The following is a 23,938-nucleotide window of genomic DNA, read 5'->3' as shown; positions in this document are numbered from 1 at the left end:
CGGTGTCACCAGTTTAGTATTGGAGGGAAATTTGGGTGCTGAAAATCGAAAAGAGAACTCAAGTGATGAAAACAGTAAGCAGATTCTGAAGGATTTAGGTTGCAATAGTTATTCAGAGATAAAGAGACTCGCAGAGGATAAAGTAGCACAGGGAGCTGCATCAAACTAGTCTTCGCACTGACGACCACAACAACAACATTATTTAATAAACGGGGCATAAACAATTATGAAAGTGCTAGTAGGATTAATGAAGGACGAGCTGTAATATGGGCAATGAACTCAGTTCTGGGAACAGAAAGTTAACAATAACAATGAAGAAGAAAGGAAAGGCATAGTCCAAAGCATAGTTTTGTGTGGAGTAGGAGCCTGGGAGGTTAGCAAAAGAAATGAGAATAAACTGCTTGCCACTGAGATGGATTACTTAAGACGAAGCTCAAGCTATACTAGGATGGACAAGATAACAAATGATATAATCCGACAAAGGGTAAAAATGAGTACTGATATCTGAACGACATCCAACGAAATCAGCTGATGTGGTTTGGCCACGTGAATAGGATGAATGGAAATACGATACCAAATAGGATACCATGATGGCTACCACCCCATTGGAAGAAAAGAGGTCGTCCAAGACGCAAATAACAAAATGTTGTGGAGGAGGCAATAGAAGCAAGGAGTATGAAAGTTGAGGAAAGTCAGGACAGAAGAAGACGGCGACTGGTGCCGTTATCAAAATCGATGCAGTCTCCCTGCAGGTGATGGGCACAAGTCAGTACCCCATCAGAATGCTTGCAGCAACAAGTGAGAGACGCTACCTATACATCTCTGACGTCACCATCTGATTCCCATTCAGGAAGCTTATTTTTAGTGCATGTGGGAAATCAATGAGGAACCCAACCTTCCAAAAAACATACCAGCCACGTCGGCGACAAACTGTCAGACAAAAAGCAGTGTAGGGCTGTCTCAGATTCAGAGAAGAATTGTTTTATAATGATAGCATAAACGCTTCTCTCAAAAAATGTTTCTTGGCCATCTGGCTTGCAAGTACCCGCAGATACCGAAAAGTTACTCTCCCAGGTGTGAAAAATTTCGAGGGTGGTGGCTCATCATATGTGGCGGCTAGGATAAGGACGCCGCTGTTTGCAGTAGGACGCTGCTGGCTGCTCGGCGACTCCTAGTGGCCTCATCCTGATCCTTGAGCTAACACCCATGGCACGAATTCGGCCATCAGCTCTCACGTGCTCCCCATCATTCCACCTGCTACCCTGCTACCGCCTTCCCAGAATTCGGCTCATTAAGGCAGTCCTCTGGTAGTACTCTCACTAGTGCGTCTCTATCCCCATGTAACATCAGCACAGACATAACACAAAATTTTATTCATCGGAAAGAACGACCCATCACCTAGATGCCCAGGGATGCGGTATTCAGTCACTGTCATCTCATCTCATTAGATGTCATAACAGTAATAAGACCTGCCGTCTTTCATTACCCTCTGTTCACAGTAAATTTTTGTGTAAGGTATGTTGCATGAAATTCAGGTAGAGAGGCATGAACAAGTAAAAATTATATAAATAATGTGGTATAAATCATATACTCAGTTGTGTTAGAAAACACTGATAATTTGGGGTCAATTTCGCCAACCTCAACTTGAGTAATACATAGTAAATCAGCATCCAACACATAAACATTCAAAGGGATACTGACACAATCATCCACAGTCATAGCTGAGTCCATGGTTGATGTTGCTATTGTCAATATTAATATTTTTTCCAAAATCACCTAAGGCACAGATTAGAGAATCAAAAACACGAACAACTTTTACCCACCATCACAACATTCACTTTTATTTTCTGAGGCATATAAAAAGAATAAAATACATAAGTAAAATTGTTACATAATTACAGTGAGGGCCATGCAAATATAGCATGAACTGCTGATCATGCATAATGATTGATTGATATGCCACATAATAAAAACATGAAGCCTAGTGACTATAGTATCAGTATTACATCACAAGAGTAGACAGAATGAAAACATTATCACTCGACACACTAGGTCTCACTTTTATGTGAGCTGTGTGTTTTAGCAGCGCTGGAGTGGAAGGGCAATTGAATCATACGGAGCTCGTTGATGGGTGGGGACCTAATGCAGCTGTACCCCTGAGTACAGAACAGGAGCAGACAGTTTCAGGCACCATTCCTTCTTGTTAACCGCAGTGTGCTCTGGACCAATCGAATATCACAGTGAAATAGCAGCACATGACATAAGGAAGATGCAATCTTAACAATCTGGCAGGCAGCAAAGGGCAGGCAGCAAAGGGCAGGCAGCGAAGGTGGCTTAACATGCAACCTCTTTGACAGTGTCACTTCGTGGGTGTTCTTCTTGATATGAACCTCCTTGTTTCTGTGTTAGGTAAGAATGTTGTTGCTCAGCTTTCAGATGAGTATGGGATATTCATAGCGCTAGTAATATTGTTGGTTGGTTGGTTGGTTTGGGGGGGAGGAGACCAAACAGCGAGGTCATTGGTCCCTTCAGATTAGGGAAAGATGGAGAAGGAAATCGGCTGTGCCCTTTCAAAGGAACCATCTCAAAACCTAAATCAGGATGGCTGGACATGGCTTTGAACTGTCGTCTTCCTGAATGCGAGTCCAGTCTACTAACCACTGCGCCACTTCTCTCAGTCTTTAGTAAGAGCAAGCTAGAGAAGCAGAATAGCACAACTGGCGTGTCTCTACTAAAGCCATCAGTATGGGGCTAACTGAAGATGATACAGTGCCGAATGGTGCCATGGTTAGAGATGATAGCTGATGGAATGTTCTCACTAGGAGAAAAGTAGGTGTATGTTCTACTTCATAGCACAGTACTGCATGTGGCTGCGGTCTGGCCGATTGGATGAGTGATAAGAACTCAAAGCTTAAGGAAGTATTTGTTGTGGACTGCAGAATGTCACTACAGGTTATGTTGCTACAGTGAGCCATTGCTGTCTTCGTGTCAAAGAATCGTCAAGCCTCATTTGTACTCCATAGTTGCTGTCAAATCGTCAGGCTGCATCTTGGGTCAAAACCTACCAGGCGCAAGGCTGTGTGCTCCATTCAAGTGAACAACAGCAGATTGCCTCCCTGGGGTGTTCTCCACACTTGAGCGTCCCTCAGTCGATGTTGACATGTAAATGAACCTAGGCTGCAGGAACTCTAGCTCTTCCGCTGGCTGCTGCAGCCTGACTAGAATATGAGTCACTGGCCCCCTGCCAGGTGGGTTGGCACCTGTTCACTGTTAGCATTGCGAATATGTCTGCCCATCTACACTTCCCGATTACTGTCTATGGTGAGTGCTCATGGTGCATCATTTCTGGTTTGGATCTGAACATGTCCCATACATGCCAAATCAATGATCAGCTCAGAATGATATAACGCAAGTCATTGTACAATAAATTTCTGTCTTGTACTTAATATGATATGAAAATAAGTGGCCACAAGTACATAGAGAGTATGCAATGAGCATGGTGCTAAGAGCATGATGTGTGTGGATGTAACATTTTAATTCCACAAGATCCTATTGGATCCTACTGGACGCATCTATTATTATTTTGTAGCGGCAGGAATATATGTATCTATAATTTCCATACATAATCATTGTCATCACTTCCACAAGAAAGACATGTAAACTGAAGTAAACAGCCTGACCTAAAATGCTAACAGAACTTTCAAAAAATTTACAAAAAATAATTTCCCCAACATAGAGCAATAAACCAGATAATATCTGCAATTACTATCTACCCCTACTGCTTGCGTGTCGTATATGACAATGAGCACATCTCAATGTGTCAACTGGATGATTAGCGAACATAGCTTTGACTACACAAACGATGAAAACAAAGTACTAAATTTCTCATTTTACCATTTTAAGCAATGTGTGTGACTTAGTTTGTCCACACTGTCATACTGATAAGTGCTCAAAATCTGTGAGAGTTTTGTGGAAGTATACTCACAACTACCAATTTACCAGTTCCCTTTCAGCTCTTTACACTTGGTGCACAGGGAGTGGATTTACATTCTCTACTTCTCCTCAGATCTCCTGATACTTCTAAGTCACGCACGTGCATCAACCACACTGTACAAATTACCAATGAAGTTAGCCGGCCGGAGTGGCCGTGCGGTTCTAGGCGCTACAGTCTGGAACCGAGCGACCGCTACGGTCGCAGGTTCAAATCCTACCTGGGGCATGGATGTGTGTGATGTCCTTAGGTTAGATGGGTTTAATTAGTTCTAAGTTCTAGGCGACTGATGACCTCAGAAGTTAAGTCGCATGGTGCTCAGAGCCATTTGAGCCAACCAATGAAGTTAGACGGAGCATGCTCATACCATTTCTGACTGTTTGTGAAATGGTATGGTAACTGTCATCCAGAAGGTGTAGTCTGCGAATTCCTAACGCAGCCCTACATTTCCTATGGCACAGCAGGTGGGGTTGCTACTCACAACGCCTCATACTGTCTGTGTAATACACTCCTGGAAATTGAAATAAGAACACCATGAATTCATTGTCCCAGGAAGCGGAAACTTTATTGACACATTCCTGGGGTCAGATACATCACATGATCACACTGACAGAACCACAGGCACATAGACACAGGCAACAGAGCATGCACAATGTCGGCACTAGTACAGTGTATATCCACCTTTCGCAGCAATGCAGGCTGCTATTCTCCCATGGAGACGATCGTAGAGATGCTGGATGTAGTCCTGTGGAACGGCTTGCCATACCATTTCCACCTGGCGCCTCAGTTGGACCAGCGTTCGTGCTGGACGTGCAGACCGCGTGAGACGACGCTTCATCCAGTCCTAAACATGCTCAATGGGGGACAGATCCGGAGATCTTGCTGGCCAGGGTAGTTGACTTACACCTTCTAGAGCACGTTGGGTGGCACGGGATACATGCGGACGTGCATTGTCCTGTTGGAACAGCAAGTTCCCTTGCCGGTCTAGGAATGGTAGAACGATGGGTTCGATGACGGTTCGGATGTACCGTGCACTATTCAGTGTCCCCTCGACGATCACCAGTGGTGTACGGCCAGTGTAGGAGATCGCTCCCCACACCATGATGCCGGGTGTTGGCCCTGTGTGCCTCGGTCGTATGCAGTCCTGATTGTGGCGCTCACCTGCACGGCGCCAAACACGCATACGACCATCATTGGCACCAAGGCAGAAGCGACTCTCATCGCTGAAGACGACACGTCTCCATTCGTCCCTCCATTCACGCCTGTCGCGACACCACTGGAGGCGGGCTGCACGATGTTGGGGCGTGAGCGGAAGACGGCCTAACGGTGTGCGGGACCGTAGCCCAGCTTCATGGAGACGGTTGCGAATGGTCCTCGCCGATACCCCAGGAGCAACAGTGTCCCTAATTTGCTGGGAAGTGGCGGTGCGGTCCCCTACGGCACTGTGAAGGATCCTACGGTCTTGGCGTGCATCCGTGCGTCGCTGCGGTCCGGTCCCAGGTCGACGGGCACGTGCACCTTCCGCCGACCACTGGCGACGACATCGATATACTGTGGAGACCTCACGCCCCACGTGTTGAGCAATTCGGCGGTACGTCCACCCGGCCTCCCGCATGCCCACTATACGCCCTCGCTCAAAGTCCGTCAACTGCATATACGGTTCACGTCCACGCTGTCGCGGCATGCTACCAGTGTTAAAGACTGCGATGGAGCTCCGTATGCCACGGCAAACTGGCTGACACTGACGGCGGCGGTGCACAAATGCTGCGCAGCTAGCGCCATTCGACGGCCAACACCGCGGGTCCTGGTGTGTCCGCTGTGCCGTGCGTGTGATCATTGCTTGTACAGCTCTCTCGCAGTGTCCGGAGCAAGTATGGTGGGTCTGACACACCGGTGTCAATGTGTTCTTTTTTCCATTTCCAGGAGTGTATATTGCAAAACTCTGTGAGAGAAAATAATGCCAACTGACAACCAAACTCTGCATGAGGCTCTGGCAAGTTATTCTCGACATTCGCTGATGTAGTCTCAACAATACTCAGTGCGGACCTAACTCAATTGCTCACATCGTGTCAGGCATACTACTGTGTCGTGGCCACAGCCCAAATTCCCTAAAGATAGCAACTCAGGTACAATGCATCTCAGGCAAGTCCAAACTCAGCAGTAGAATAAAACATAAATAGCGCAGCCAAAGAATGCATAGATGAACAAGCCTTGGCAGGGTAAACAAGCCAAATGTCTGCAACCTCGAGTAGCAACCCTATCAAAAGGAGCAGGGGCACAGTTCCATGTGATCATTTCACAATAACATCATTTTCAGTAGAATTCCAATGCAGCACCTTTATCATGCCCTTTTGTCAATCTCATAGGATAAAAGGGAAGTGCAGAGATAGCAAATCATGGTAATGTTCTTACTAACTCTGTGACACCATGACTATTTAATAACATCATTCAGATGGTAGTCGGTGTTACTAGAAGACATACGGTTTAATTTGATATATCTGACGTAGGTTTCTTGGTTTTTATTGGATTAAAGTTCCAACGCATTGATGTGCGCAATCCTCTGGACATGCATTGATTCATCGCAAATAGAAAAGAACTTGTGACACTTTTGGTTATTTAAAACCCAAAGGGACTTCAAGTGGTTCAAGTGGGTCTGAGCACTATGGGACTTAACATCTATGGTCATCAGTCCCCTAGAACTTAGAACTACTTAAACCTAACTAACCTAAGGACAGCACACAACATCCAGTCATCACGAGGCAGAGAAAATCCCTGACCCCGCCGGGAATCGAACCCAGGAACCCGGGCGCAGGAAGCGAGAACGCTACCGCACGACCACGAGCTGCAGACAAAAAGGGACTTCAACTAGAACTTTCTGACCAACGCAAAATTCATGTAATTGCACCTTCTTGTCTGACCATTCCTTCCATTTACTGGTTGCACCATTTGTACCTACCTTAACCCTTGTCTTGTCTATCAACGTAACTTACCTTTAAACTGTTGGTTGTAATCTGTGGTTAGATAGCATGCTCTCCAAAATATATAATGTACCTCTGCATGCTTGTGTACTAATATCCCTTTCATTGTAGTTCACTTAAGTGACAGAATCAGACAGAAATGGTTTTTGGCATACCTTTGGTATTCGTTTCTGATATGATTTCAATGTGGATGCCACTGTCTAAAACTCCTTTTAGCCAAACATCTCCTACTGTGACTAGTACGATGGTATGCAGGTCCTGTCACACAACTTCGTCTTTCTCTTCAAGTAGGAACTGTATTATGTTTTCATAGTTCAGAATGTTGATTTGGCTTGTTCTGTAACACCCCACCCGTTGCTTGTCCGATTTTTGCGTGTGTTCGCCCCTGACAAACAACTTACAGAGAAATAGGGAGTGGAACTGCACGCAAAAATGTATAACGCTAGATTTAAATGTGGCCCTGTCGCCGCTAATTAATCTGCGGTGGTAGTGTTGACGATAAATCACACCTATTTTTACTTTCAAACGTGAACGACCACGAAAACTTAGGGTGTTCAATGACATCAAACACATACACAACAATAAAATAAAGCAAAAGGGTGAATTCAGGATCAACTACTGAAAGTAAAGGCTCTACTGAATCACAATAATTGTATTATAACCTTCAGATTAATGCTGAATAAAACACAATGAACAATTTAAAAAGTATCCTCCTAACTGGCATTGGCAGTAACTGTGTTAAAATCGGTCCAAAACGCGATCTCTTATAACATATATATACGAGGAACCACTACATTCCAAAGTACTGTGAAACCTCTGTGGAAACACCAATTGTAATTGATCCAACTATTTAAAGTCACTCCTAACACAGTGGCCGAGCGGTTCTAGGCGCTACAGTCTGGAACCGAGCGACCGCTACGGTCGCAGGTTCGAATCCTGCCTCGGGCATGGATATGTGTGCTGTCCTTAGGTTAGTTAGGTTTAAGTAGTTCTAAGTAATAGGAGACTGATGGCCTCAGCAGTTAAGTCCCATAGTGCTCAGAGCCATTTGAACCATTTTTGAACTCCAAACACAGGCCGAAGCGGGAGTGATCTCACCGTAATATTCCTGTTGTAGCGGCGGTCTCCGACGGCGACGGCGACGGCGCGGCCGTGCGATCGGCGTGTGGCGTCTCGGCAAGCACAATCCTACAGTATTCGAACACCAGACTGCTGTACGTAAACTTCTCTAATTGCGCCAATGTTTCCTTCAGCAAATGAGCTGGCGCGGCTAACGTCCTCTCAGAACGAAAGACCAAGAAGGGAGACGACTTGGCAAACGTTCTCTCAGTACGAGAGCCCAGAACGGAAGATCTCTACCGAGAGTCCAGCAAGATCGCTCTTCACCTTTCTTTTCTCACCTAAACTTTTACCTAGCGAATCACATCAGTAGAAGTTCTCAAAATACCCAGTTTTCCAATGCCGACCAATGTGCGGCCTGGGAATAGAACTCTTTTCCACAATTCTTTTATTTCTACAAAATTTCACAGGTAAACTCCGTCCTCGCCGGCTGGGAAGAACCACAGTTGTGGGCAATAACACGTTTACTGGAAGTTTTCTCCAAAGAGACCACTCGAGATTTTCCTGGCAAGATTCCCTGTCGTAGCGAACACAGATTCTTGCATTGAAAGTTTGTTATTCGGAACTCCTGGCCTGCCCCCACTTGAGTTCCTCGAAGGGGTAAAATTAGTGGGACATAGGCGAGAGCACACATAGGAAAGCCCGTACAGCTATCCACTGCTCTGTTTTGGTAAACACTTGAACACCTGCAGCCACACGTCCCTCAGAGGTTGGCGACTGCTGTGCCTCTCTAGACGGATTACAGAAATCCCCCAGTTCACCATTCATACCGTTAGGCTGTGGCCTTCGGCGGCTAGGCAGGGACGTAGCCGAGCTCTGTCTCACGTACGGTCTTTCCGCAAAATCTTATGATTACAAAATCGCGGAATTCTCGCGTGCCGATGCGTTTTCATATAGATTTCCTACACCGTTATTCAGAGTATTACTCCAATAAAACCTAAAGTGTCACGTTAAATGGACTTATGTAAGGTGCAAGGCCGTTGCCACCTTACAGTTCTAATTACTGCTGTGGGTGTATTGTGACTCTTCCCCAAATCTGCGTTATGACTATTGTCGGATGGCAACAATTGTGGTTCTCGATTGTTGGATTTGATGGTCAAAGATTCACAATTTCTCCCAGTTGGTGATTCCTCTCAGGTTCATATACAATCCCACTCAGATCGTTGCCAGTGGTTTCCCCCATTAAAATTGTTCCAATTGCAATCTGCTTGTGTTTCCAGTTTGTTCATGACCGTGGCCTCCCAATTGCCGGTTCATATCATTCCTCCCCTTATTATATTTGCATGATGGCTCGCGATAGCTTCTTTCATAGCTTTTCCTCTTCTCTCTCACGTCATGCGTCTAACTCACACAGAATGCTCCTGAAAACTTCCACATTATCCCCTCATTGGCCAACTGGTATCTGCTTATAGTTAATGTATCTCTTCATACAGCAGAATTTTAATGTTTTACTTGCACTGCACGGTGCACCCTGGAACTGATTCTTCTTAACTAATGATTTGAAGAGTTCCACTGGGCTTCTAAATCCTGACAGTTCCAAATGTTTACAGATCATAACGTCTTACTTAATACAGACGTAAATCTCACATAACCAGTAGCTGATGAGGAAAGCTTCTAGGGACTCCTTGTATGATCTGCTGCTGGTCACAATTCCTCCCCTTTTCATGGCTACTGGCCTTTCCGTGAGTTCGCAAATACACTCTAATTTATATTCCAATGGCCAGGACGGTAGCATTGACCTATCAAACTGAGCAGTCCACGCCTTTGACTGTAGTGTATGTCCACTGTCTTGATAATTTTGGACGTTTAACATAGAGTAGTCGAATGCCATGTCCTCTTTTACTGTCGTTCTTATTTCCGCTGTAGCGACTCTCAATTCCCTCAGATCATGCACAACATCATGATGCAAGTGACCACTGCTTAGTCCTGCTTAATTTTCAAGCTGACATGTGTATTGAGTCTCCTGAGTGGAGCACAATTGTATGACAGGTCGCTCTCTGTATCGCGGCTCGTCCCTTGTGACGTGCTGACTTGTGTGGGACATGGATGTACTCTACGTGGGCAAGGAAAGGTGAAGAAAGTTGTTGGATTCTGCTTACGACGACAGTGTACAGGAGATCGAGCGGTCAGGACTAGTACGTCGGCATGCAGGGCTGCCATCAAATGACAGAACAGGAAAATTAAAGAGAATATATTTCAGTGTATGGTACACAAGGTGCGCGCCTAGGGTCGGAAGTTACCAGGTTTAGGCCAGTCTAGCAGGCCGAGAAACTAATTAAAATGGGCAACGGAAGGGGAGGCGATACATGTTAATTTATGTCGGTGGCCGGTCGTGAAACGCAAAGCCGGAGGCACTACCTCCTACGAAAGACGTATGTTCTGCTCGAGGTCTGGATCACAAGAGAGCGAGGCTACTGTGTTTTGCACTGCAGAATCCTCCAGCGTTCACACACGTGACCTGTATCCCATCCACACTACTGGCTAAAACTGATGGCGTGAATTCCTTGCAGTTTCAGCAGAGGGCTTAAGGCGTCTCTTGTCAACAGTTTTAACTGGACAGAACTGCTTCGGTTCTGACAGGTGGGCAACTTGTGTCTCGTAGGCACAGCAGAAGTTGCCTGGGAGAAAACTTGTAAACATCTGACTGGTGCCCATGAAATAAAATTTTTTTAAACGAATTCTCTAAAATATTCTTTGAATGGCTGCCACCCTGTGCAGTACAGGGACTCAGTCGTGCACATTGGCTCTGTTATGTCCAGTCGCAACGCTTCTTTTCATATTTCCTATTCTCAGTTCTCAGACAGTCATTGTTCTCTTTCCACTTTAATCCAATTTCATCATTCACCTGCACTATTCCTCTTTGTTTGATGATGTCAGTATTTCTACATATCATAAATGCAACATTTCGTAGTGATGTATAATGTGTCAGTTTAATATAAGTTTTCTTTACATGATACTCGTATTATCTTTTTTATTTTTACAGTTACTACTTCGTATCTCAATATATTCGTCTATTGAGTAGAAAGAGTTGTCATTCAGAAATTCTTTTAATTTGTTTTTAAACTCTCAGGCTTTTAATGCTATTCGGTATATAATCAAAGATTTTTCTGGCAGTATAATTCATGCCTTTCTGTGCCAAAGTCAGATTTAACCCAGTGTGGTGGAGATTATTTTTTCGTCTAGGATTGTAACTATGCACATTGCTGTTATTTTTGAAATGGGATTAGTTATTAACAAAAAAAATCATGTGTGGGTATATATATTGTGAAAGTACTGTGAATATCCCGAGTTTTTAAAATAAATGTCTGCAAGGTGATCTTGGATGGGATCCAGCTATTATTCTGATTACATGCTTTTCTGCAATGAATACTATTTCTCTTAACGATGAATTACCCCGTAATATGATGCCATATGCAAGCAGTGAATGAAAATAGTCCTAGTAGGCTAATTTACAGATATTTTTACCACCAAAATTTGCAACAACCAGAATAGCCTAAGTAACTGAACCTAAACTTTTCAGGAGATCATCAACGTGTTTCTTCTAATTCAATTTCTGATCGATGTGCACGCCCAGAAATGTTGAATATTCTGCTTTATCAGCAGACTTCTGATCAAAGTCTATATTTATCAATGGTGTTATGCTATTTACTGTACAGAACTGTATATGCTGTGTTTTCTCAAAATTAAGTGAGAGTCCATTCACAGAGAATTATTTAATAATTTTTTGAAAGGGATTATTTACAATTTCCTCCGCTAATTCTTGTCTGTTGGTTTTGATAACTATATTTGTACCTGCAGCAAGAAGAACAAGCCTTGCACCTTAATCAATACATAGTGGCAAGTCATTAATGTATATTAAGTAAAATAAGGGACCCAAGACTGAACTCTGTGTAAATCATTCTTGATACCTCCCCAGCTAGAGGACTCTGATGTCTACTGTTAACTTCACTCTTATGCATTCCTCCAGTTAAGTATGAATTAAACTATTTGTGCACTTTCCCTCTCACACCACAATATTTAAACTTATCCAGCAGAATTTCTTGATTCACACAATCAAAAGCCTTTGAGAGATCACAAAAAAACCAATGGTTATATTTGGTTAGTCAGAGCAGTTAATGTTTGATCAGTGAAAGTAGAAAAGCCTGTCTGAATACAAAACTGATATTTTTTTAGTACTTCATTTCTTACAAATACGTGAAGCGACTCTTTAATACATTACTTTATTAAGAATTTACGGTACAGCTGTCAGAATTGAGATTGGGCATTAGTTGTTAGCATCAGATTATCACCTTTTTATGCAATCATCACTTTCTGCTTCTGACTTCTTGTTAACAAACTTTTGATTGAGTTTGATATAAACAAAGTATTCCTGTGCTCTTGGTTGCCCTGTTTCCCTTTTAACAATATTCCAAATTGATTTAATTTTATTATCAGAGGTGCTAGTCTCAGGCATAATGCACATACTTCTGCATTTTTAATAACATTTCTTAATACAGTGCAGTAGTTTTTATAATATTTGATTCCTTCTGGATCATTACTCCTTCTACTTCTAAGATACATTCCCTTTTTCTGTCTACAATGTATTTTTATCCCGTTGGTAAGCCAAAGCTTTTTAGATGTTTTCTTGAATTATGTTACCCTAAGAAACCCGTTTTCAAATATACTCACAAAAGTACCATGAAACAGATTAAATTTTAAATTAGCGTCAGGTTCGCTGTGTACCGCATCCCAGTCTAGCTGTTGAAAGCTTCCCCTAAAATTTGCAATTGTTATGTCGTAACTGAATGCAATACTTTGGAAGACTGTTTTCCATTACTGTATGGACAATCTCATATAATGTAACTAGCTGTGTTTCGTGATCAGAATGACCATTATTGACCAGGAAAGTTTTTATTTGATTAAATTTATCTTGATATGTAAAAAAATTATGTATCATTGTGCTGTTTTCCTGTACTACCAAGTAGGAAAATCAATAACTGATGACAAATTGAGAAAACCAAATACTACTTCAAAGCCATACTTTCTATTAGATTCTTTCAGAAAATCTACCTTGAAATCCCTATAAACAATAATTTGCTTTCCTCTGTCTGACAGATAGCACAACAAAGAATCCAATTTCTTCAGAAAAGTCTGAAAATTTGCGAATGGGAACCTATACACAGTTATAATTATAGAAGTACCATTAGTCAGTTTAAGCTCACATGCACATGCCTCAGTATATTGTTCTACATAATATTTTTTATTTTCAAAATTTTTTACCCTCCGATAAATATTAACATATATGGTAGCTCCTCCTCTCTCCATAGTGTCCCCACTGACATGTGTTAAAGCATGTGTTGACCTACATTCATCTTTTCCATGTCTGTGAGTGTATGATGTTCAGACAGGTACAGTACAGCTGTTGCATCCTCAGTTTCTAAATCTTCTAACCAAACAAGAAACAGATCTACTTTGCTTTTTAATCCCCTGGTATACTGATGCAAAATATTAACATTATTTTTCACTGTACTATTATGAGAATCTTAAGGTAAACTAACATTATTATTCACTGTGCTTTTATGAGAATCTTATGATATACTGTTTTTTCATATGATGACATGGATGGAGACTGTGACTGTTCTTTGAAGACAAATGTTGATGGTATTGGGACAGCAACCAGCCACAAATTTACTTTCAGTTCCTTTACTCAAAGGGTACCGTTACCGGTTTTGAATCGTTATGATTCATCTTCAGACAGTTTCCATCCTTTCCTTACAACATGTGGTGCGCTTTTTTACAGATTAATTGTCTTAAAATATAAATAATACATAATTATAAGCACGCCATACAGATGGTTGCGTTACAGATTTTCATTGGATGTGACTTACGTGAAATGTCGATTTGGAGTGTTTGTTTTCATAACAATCTTATAATATTTTAACATCTCTAGTACCTGCCTGTCTGAGTTTCTCAATGAAATTAATTTCATTCAATGTTGAATCATTGGTCGCTTATCTTAGTGCAAAAAATAGTTACTTGTTGTGTCTGTATATTGTCTGTTGCTTTCGTGTTCTCCAGTACTTCTTGCTTAGTTCTCTCTACTACTCTTTGACCATGGGCTTGCATTGTGGCCAGAACTTAGTTATTTCGAATCGCTACATTCTTTGCTGGATTTGCCAAATTCTTGCCCATCAGCACCACTTATTTGGTTCCAATTGCCTCTATCCATGCTACTCATCCTCTAACATTCTGCGTGGTGTCTATTTGTTCTATATCATGTCTCCCTACCACTTTCGCACAACGACGCTCTGAGCATGCTTTTAGGGAATTGACTAGTTTGAACCTGGGACCTGTTGCTGGTAAGGAGACGCCAGACCACACAAGACATGTAGAGTTCAGAAGAGTTCAGTGAGACTAGCGATGATATACATTCGGGAGGACGACGGTTCAATCCCGCGTCCGGCCATCCTGATTTAGGTTTTCCGTGATTTCCCTAAATCGCTCCAGGCAAATGCCGGGATGGTTCCTTTCAAAGGGCACGGCAGACTTCCTTCCCCATCCTTCCCTAATCTGATGAGACCAATGACCTCGCTGTCTGGTCTCCTTCCCCAAACCAACCAACCAACCAACTAGCGATGATATAACCAAATACTTAATGATTTCAGCGCCAGCTCCACTGCACTCCCTGTAAAAGAATCTTAATACTAACTAAATTTAGTGAAAGGGGTTCAAGGCTTTCCTATTTTTAGTTAGCTGGTAAAGTAACGTCGAAAAAGCAGTTAAGTTTACCATTGGAAATTTTGTTCTACTCACAAAACATTGTTTATAAATTACACTATTGATAAAAGTTTCAAATGGTTCAAATGGCTCTGAGCACTATGGGACATAACAGCTGAGGTTATCAGTCCCCTAGAACTTAGAACTACTTAAACCTAACTAACCTAAGGACATCACACACATCCATGCCCGAGGCAGGATTCGAACCTGCGACCGTAGCGGTCGCGCGGTTCCAGACTGACCCGCCTAGAACCGCTCGGCCACTCCGGCCGGCTACTGATAAAAGAAAATGTTTTAATACAGGATGGTAAAAACCAACTGCGTTCAACAAAAATGTGAACGAATATTCCCTGAATGGGTTTCCAAGTTCTACAATGGATCGAAGGATGACCTATGCCATATCACATCTATAATCTAGGTTTAAATCAAGTTTCACAAAAGAGAAAACTACCAAAATGGTTTACAGTGACCCTCAATTATCTTTAATTACTTATCTAACTTGTCGTAAATAATAGTGGCTGATGTGGCTTCTCAATAACTATGTAACAGAAAAATCATCGCATTTCAGGTTTTTACTTCAACTGACAAATGTGAACAGCATGAGCTTTAAGTGACGATCGACACTAGTATTACGCAAAAAGGGGGTGTAGCAGATGAGACTTCTGCAGTTCTGAGTGAAGCTTTATGCACTGTTATGCGGCATTGCGTGCTTTCATTACCTTGTCGGTGTTCGTCAGGGGGCGGCGGCCAGCACAGCTCCGCTCACCTCGCCGTCTCGGAAGCAACTCCATCCTAACTTCTCTTTACTACAATTTACCGAAGTTGGTCTAAAAAAACTATCTGGCTGTGTTTTCATCTGACCAATCAGGGTCTCAATGTTAACCTTAAGCTCAGCCTACAAAAATTCTGTCTATACAATGAGAAACGTTATGCTTTTCGTGGTGGGGCAATGTTTTTAAACTTTGCAACATGACAGAGACGCGAAAAAGTCTCACGCTAAAACTTGCAGCTGGTGTGGTCCTTTTAGTGTTATTGTAAGATCTATACTGTTCTTCTGGAGGGCTCTATCTTTTAACATGGGCCGGGGGGTGGTCCTGACGTAACAGAGACGCGAAAAAGTCTCACGCTAAAGCTTGCGGCTGGGGTAGCCCTTTTTGTGTTAGCGTAAGATCTATACTGTTCTTCTGAAGGGCTCTAGTCTTTAACATGGGCTGGGGTGTGGTCCTAGCGGTTAGCTGGCTACGTGGGTGTCCATCCCTTATCGTAGGGCCTTCAGCTTAACACGATTCTGCTCTCGGCTTCTGTTCTCATTTCTCCCCTCGGAACTGCGTCTGTCTCATGGTGGGGAGGTATGACATGCATTTAGGCATTTTGTGTTAGTCTGTGGTATTCCATTTGCTCACTCTTTACTCGTATTACTTTGGTTAATTTAATGTCACCATTTATTCGGAGCTATGTGACATACTACTGGATTTGCTTATCATTTCAGGGTTTTCATGGAAGGTGTTGGATTTGCCTGACACCTTACAATGCATCTCTCTTAGTTTCAGTCACTACTTGCTTCGTCTGAGCCTACATCTTCCTAATGTCCATCACTTCGTCTTTGATATTATTCACGTAGTCTGTCAGACTCTTTTCGAAGTCCTTAGTTACCCTCTGCCTCCTATTTCCAAGTCCGCGTTTTCTCTCTGCCTCCTCTTTCCGACTGCTTTAGGAATTCTAGGACGTTATCCATCTGAGCAATTTTTTCTGTCATGGAGCTTGGAATCAATGTGTGTGCTCTGTGGAATGGCAGGTCGGTGCTTTACCTGCTTATCGTAATTCCCTACTGTAACACATCACATTTTTTTCACAGCATTTATGTCTTGAAATATACTGCATCTCCATCTGCAGTTACATCATTCACTTCATCATCTGTACTCATATTGGTTACCTCATCTGTACTGCAAGTATCAGTTACTGTGTGGTGGTTAACTTCTTCCAGGAGCTTGGATCATAATGCCTATATATTTAAAGATCGCCGGCCGCGGTGGTCTCGCGGTTCTAGGCGCGCAGTCTACGGTCGCAGGTTCGAATCCTGCCTCGGGCATGGATGTGTGTGATGTCATTAGGTTAGTTAGGTTTAAGTAGTTCTAAGTTCTAGGGGACTGATGACCACAGCTGTTAAGTCCCATAGTGCTCAGAGCCATTTGAACCATTTTTGAACCATTTAAAGATCATGTATGAGATACCTAAACATTAAAATCACATACTCTAGTATAGAGACACTCACATCTTGGTTTAACACATGTAGGGCAAGAGTGACTCACTGTCATGGATTCCTTTTAATATTACTGTGGTGATCCTCCTGTTTGATGTTTCAATTTACTTCCCAGTGACACACAATCAAAAACAATATGTGGCCATTATCTATTCCCTCTCTACGCACCTCTCAAGGCCCCACATATTTTTTCTTCCTTATGCACGACTATGTCCAACTCACATTCCTGAGCTGAGTGTCAATATTGCCTGCATGTGTCACAAAATGTCGGGGCTGCCCAACTGCATGGGGTGCTGTGCCCAATTACATTACACTGAGTTCATTCCATGGGCTGCACACTATCTACATCTACATACATACCCCGCAATCCACCATGCGGTGCGTGGAGGAGGGTACTTCGTACCACAACTAGCATCTTCTCTCGCTGTTCCACTCTCAAACAGAACGAGGGAAAAATGACTGCCTATATGCCTCTGAACGAGCCCTAATCTCTGTTATCTTATCTTTGTGGTCTTTCCGCGAAATGTAAGTTGGCGGCAGTAAAATTGTACTGCAGTCAGCCTCAAATGCTGGTTCTCTAAATTTCCTCAGTATCGATTCACGAAAAGAACGCCTCCTTTCCTCTAGAGACTCCCACCCGAGTTCCTAAAGCATTTCCGTAACACTCGCGTGATGATCAAACCTACCAGTTACAAATCTGAATTGCCTCTATGTCCTCCCTCAATCCGACATGACAAGGACCCCAAACGCTCGAGCAGTACTCAAGAATAGGTCGTATTAGTGTTTTATAAGCGGTCTCCTTTACAGATGAACCACATCTTCCCAAAATTCTACCAATGAACCGAAGACGACTATCCGCCTTCCCCACAACTGCCATTGCTTGCTTGTCCCACTTCATATCGCTCTGCAATGTTACGCCCAATTATTTAATCGACGTGACTGTGTCAAGCGCTACATTACTAATGGAGTATTCAAACATTACAGGATTCTTTTTCCTATTCATCTGCATTAATTTACATTTATCTATATTTAGAGTTAGCTGCCAATCTTTACACCAATCACAAATCCTGTCCAAGTCATCTTGTATCCTCCTACAGTCATTAAACGACGACACCTTCCCGTACACCACAGCATCATCAGCAAACAGCCGCACATTGCTATCCACCCTATCCAAAAGATCATTTATGTAGATAGAAAACAACAGCGGACCTACCATACTTCCCTGGGGCACTCCAGATGATACACTCACCTCCGATGAACACTCACCATCGAGGACAAAGTGCTGGGTTCTATTACTTAAGAAGTCTTCGAGCCGCTCTCATACTTGGGAACCAGTCCCATATGCTCGTACCTTAGTTAGGAGTCTGCAGTGGAGCACTGAGTCAAACGCTTTCCGGAAGTCAAGGAATATGGTATCCGTGTGATACCCTTCGTCCATGGTTCGCAAGATATCATGTGAAAAAAGGGCGAGTTGCGTTTCGCATGAGCGATGCTTTCTAAAGCCGTGCTGATTCATGGACAGCAACTTCTCTGTCTCAAAGAAATTCATTATATTCGAACTGAGAATATGTTCGAGAATCCTGCAACAAACCGATGTTAAGGATATTGGTCTGTAATTTTGAGGATCCGTCCTTCTACCCTTCTTATATGCAGGCGTCACCTGCGCTTTTTTTCAGTCGCTCGGGACTTCACGTTGGGCCAGAGATTCGCGATAAATGCAAGCTAAGTAAGGAGCCAATGCAACAGAGTACACTCTGTAAAACCGAATTGGAATCCCATCAAGACCGGGCGATTTATTTATTTTCAACCCATTCCGCTGCTTCACAACCCCAGGGATGTCTATCACTATGTCCTCCATACGGGAATCTGTACGAGACTCAAACGGCGGTATGTTTGTACGATACTCCTGCGTGAAAGATTTCTCAAATGCTAAATTTAAAATTTCATCTTTCGTTTTGCTGTCCTCCGTTGCCAGGCCAGACTGATCTGTTAGTGACTGGATGAAAACCTTCGACCCGCTTACTGATTTTACGTAAGACCTGAATTTCCTTCGGTTTCCAGCAAGATCTTTTGCTAAGGTATGACGGTGGTAGTGGTTGAATGCTTCGCGTATCGCTCTTTTTACAGCAGCACGAATCTCTACTAGCTTTTGCCCTTCCTCATTCTCCCGATCTTTCTTGTGCCGCGAGTGCAACTGCCTTTGCTTCCTGAGCATTCTCCGAATTGCGCTGTTAAACCACGGTGGGTCTTTTCCGTCCGTAACCCACTTTTTCGGCACATACTTGTCCAATGCGTGATTTACAATGTGCTTAAAATTTGCCCATAATTCTTCCACGTCCATCGTACCAGAAGTAAATGAAGTCGAATCATTTACTAGGTGAGATGCTAACAACTGCTTATCTGCTCTTTGTAGTAAGAATACTCTGCTAGCCTTCTTGACCAACTTTTTAACTTTCGTAACCATAGTCGTAATGACAACATCATGATCACTAATCCCTGTCTCAACACTGACACCGTCGATGAAGTCTGGTCTATTCGTGGCTACCAAATCTAAAATATTTCCATTACGCGTTGGCCGTCGATTTAGCTGCTCAAGACGGCTTCTCTGTACCACCTGTAATGAATCCATAGACATCCCAGTCTATACTAGGTAGGTTGAAGTCGCCTCCGACTAATATAGCATGATCCGGGTACTTCTGCGATACATAATGTATACTCGCTTTGAATGATTCTAGAACTGTCACGGTGGAACCTGGTGGCCAGTAATAACACCCCACAATCAACACTATATGATCCTCTTGAGCACCCCATGCTCAAATCTGGTAAACCAGTCTCCTGTACTAATCTGACTCAAAATACTGGATGTGGTAACATGACCTTATGAGTCGTACACTTCTGAATGTTCTAAACTAGCCCAAAAATGAAACAGAAACAAATATTCCCACAAGTTATCTAGTTCCATGCACAAAATGAAACACACTCACATAGGACTGTACATACATAAACTCGTCAAATGTGTGTATTAGTTACAAGGCACAAGCAATCATATTACAGTTACCATGGAAATAAAAGAAACTTGGAAAATGTGACAAAAGTTCTATTTAATATTGAATAAAAACGTACCAGTCTGTGAACAGCCCTGGCACAGGTTCCACCCAGTAGCACGGTAATATGGGAAATCCCCGTGATTACTTTCTGCTCTGGAATGATCCTCGATGAAGAGTCTTAAAAGTTAACCCATGGGGCTGACTATATAAAAAGATTGAGAATGCATGTAAAAATTTAGTTTACCAGTAACATTTATTTTCCCAAATCAAAGGCAGAGATAAATTATGCTAAACAACTTTTTATTGTATATCATAAACAACAAACAGTTGGTTTAAAACCACAGTGGACAAAGATCCTGGGTGGCAGAAGTGAGTCAAGTACTCTGGCCGTAAAAATGTGGATAATGCAGTCTGAATTGATCTGACGCTGAGCAGACTTTGACTGATAATCTACAGAAGTTTCTCAATATAGGTGCAGCTGGGAGCAAGTGGCGATTGAGATATGCATGCTCTGACAACAATGGAGCAGCAGTACTTTACCCTGTTTGCTTCGTGCAGCAGTATAACTTGCAGCTGGCGAGATGTGTGCGGCGGTGGTGAGACGCGGAGGCAGCACCTGTGAATCGATCGCAGCCACAAAAGAAATGAAAAAATCTCACGGTCTGGCGATCAGGCAGACGGATCGCAATTTACTCTCTACCAGAGCCCTAAAATCACAGTAGATTTCAGTGCGTGACACACCCATTCGCTTGTCGTACCAACGTCCAATTTGGCTCACTTACATGACAGAGCGCAAAAGGATACCAAACGCCAAGACTGGTAAACCTGAAACTAATAGGTGTGCCCTCGACAAATGAGTAGTCCAAGACGTTTGAAGTCACACTGTCGGTGCAGTCGTTACAGTAAGCACTCCACCACAGGCTGTCCAGACTAAACTACTCGCAAGTGAAGTCAGTCTCAGGACAGGTCCTAAGCACCAACCCCACATGCCAGAGCATCGACTAGAAGTCTCTTCTTGCCAGACCAATGTCCAGCACCCGAGTGCTTTACACCCCTTCAGAAAAAAAATTAATGTTTCCCCGCAGAGTGCACAAACGACACCATCTTCATGCCGTCCTGAGCCAATCACAGCGCGCTAGAGGAGCTAAATCTCCCCTCTCACGTGACAGCACAAACTCCTGTCGAACCACGATAAGAGTTAAGAAACCTGCATCTCTGGAAAAAGAAGAAACTGCCAATTACTGGCTTTTTAAGTTTTTGCAGAGGGGTAAGGTGTTTTTCTCCAAAGTCACGTCACTTCCTTTAGCAACAAGCGAACAGATACAATCTTAAAGATCTTTATCTAAATTGCCTGTGCTTTGGAGCTTGTTAGCCCTAGATATGAGGTGCAGTAAAGTTTCTTTCTCTAAACATTTCCCAGACGCTGGAGTTTCTTACACAACTGAGGTGGCCAATGGAAGTGGTTCACAGGCCTATTTGCAGTATCGGTGAACACAAAAACTTGTGAATTTTTATTACATGTGGCTTTTCACACAATGCCCAATTTAAGACTCCACTGTGTAGATGCATCCCTTCAGTCCGTCACCCCTGGCTCAGGCTTTGGCTGGTGCCAATGTAGGTATACCAATATTGTTCTGCTGAAGACCTGTCTCGACAAGAGGCTGCTCTGTCTATCCTTTATGGTTTTGGGCCTGTCCGGCTAGATTTACTGAGGGATGGGCTCGCTGCCAATTGCTTCCAACTCCCAGTATGCCATTTCTACAACCTAAGAACCATAAAAATACCTCATGCTTATAGCGCCCTACCAGGCTCCATCAACGTCTGCTGAGGCCGTTAACTTTCTAGAGTCTCACTCAAGGTGCATCAAGATGTAACAAAATCTTTAATAATTTTCCATATACGAAAAATAGGTGAGAGAGTAACTGGTCCTCTCTCAACCTCCCTTAAGGTACAGTAGTAAAATGTATTTGTAACTGACTATCTGAACGCTCACTGATATTCTTGGGCACTAGTGGTGAACCCTAAGTTGGAAACTTGAAATTAACTAATAAATAACTCGAAATATCCCACAAAAAAGTACACATATTGACCGCTACTAAATTGTTTCAGACCGATCTGGAGTTTTAAAGCTTTTCCACGATCGTCTTGACGTACTAGTCAGAATTATGAACAGGTGTAAGATAACAGTTACCGTTTAGCCACACAACGGAACGGTTATTATACGTGAAGGAAAAATAATTCATGTGATACTTAATCAATTCTGGCACTTAATCGTCGTGACCTGTGATAGCCGCGAACATTGAAGTATACAGCAACATACCAACCGCCGACATATACTCTACAAATAGCCTTGAGTAGGAAACATCTACACGCGATCATTAAGAATTCACAGGTACGCCGTGTTGTCGGAAGCTGTAGTAAATGTCAGAATTGCTGATGCAAATAGCTTCAATTCCCTGAACCACAGATCGGTGTGCTTTCAAGTGTGGTAGTTAAATAACTCAGAAGTTCAATAAACTCAGGTATAAATTTAATGCTTCGTGTCGGCTACATTATTTAATGGAACTTCACTATATAACTGTGACATAATTATTTCTTGAGAGAATGCCGAAATAAATATGATTTAGTGACATTATTAACAGGGAACAGTAAGTTTACATCGAAATACGACGCCTTCTGTAGGTTCTTTAGAGAATACCTTATCTCTGGATTTACGACGTAGGAGTTGTTGAATTAGCACCGTAGCAACGCCTTAACGACGCTATAATACTTCACAAATCAATATCTTCGCAAGACTACAATGTGGCATCGGCTTGAGTGGTGGAACTTATATTTCGAGATATCGCATTATCTACGTTTGAACATTCATTTGCAAACCGGGCATAAAGAACTACCCTTATCAAGTTTCGCGTAAGCTTATAAGCCCGCCGCGAACACGCGAAGGATATTTGGTTTACTGTTTGAGATAAAGGGAATTGTTGTGGTACCGAGTGGTGCAGTCGTTGTGTGTGGCAGTAAAGAAGACAGACATCCTTCGAACACCATTACTTCAATAATAATCGAAAGCCGCCTATACATTCCGGCGTGCTGCTCCATCGATACGCGGATATCTGTTAAAGGTAGATAGTATCTTAAACCAACCAAACAAAGCAAAGAGTTAGTTTTAACAGTTACCAGTTACAGGTCGGATTTGTCGCGATCGACGGACGCCGACCTGTGTCAACCAGACGTGAACAACCATCCCCATCGAGCTGACACACAGACACACACACACACACACACACACACACACACACACACACACACACACACACGCGCGCGCGCCACACTGTGCAGCATGCATTAATTGAATAACTGCTGCCACAAGCCGGAAGAACACACCACTGAGGCACCAGAGCAACAGGGAAAATTTCCTATGTGCAGAAGCTGCAAAGATGCTAATCTCAGACAGCTGCCAATCGTGGTTGAGCTCGTGCTCACCACTGCAAAGAATCTTCAATCCACGACCAGTATGCCCATGCTTAGCTTAGGCTCGATTATTGGAATTCGCTTCGATCACCACCTGCAGACGGCGCTCTCCTGCTCAGCGTCCCATAAGGAGCTATTCACCTTAGTGTCCCAGACTCTACGATGCATGCTTCACGCCATTCCTGTACGAACTCCCCACTTCGGTGTTCCAGAATCAACTCTATTATACTTACACAGTGCCATTCTTGAATGGACTCCCCACCTCAATGTCCCGGAATCAACTCTATGGTGCAGCCCCCACGCCATCCCTGAACCACGA

Source organism: Schistocerca americana, chromosome 1 (genome assembly GCF_021461395.2).
Source record: "Schistocerca americana isolate TAMUIC-IGC-003095 chromosome 1, iqSchAmer2.1, whole genome shotgun sequence".
Taxonomy (NCBI): domain Eukaryota; kingdom Metazoa; phylum Arthropoda; class Insecta; order Orthoptera; family Acrididae; genus Schistocerca; species Schistocerca americana.
The sequence above is the reverse complement of the archived record's forward strand: the minus strand, read 5'-3'. Positions refer to the sequence as shown.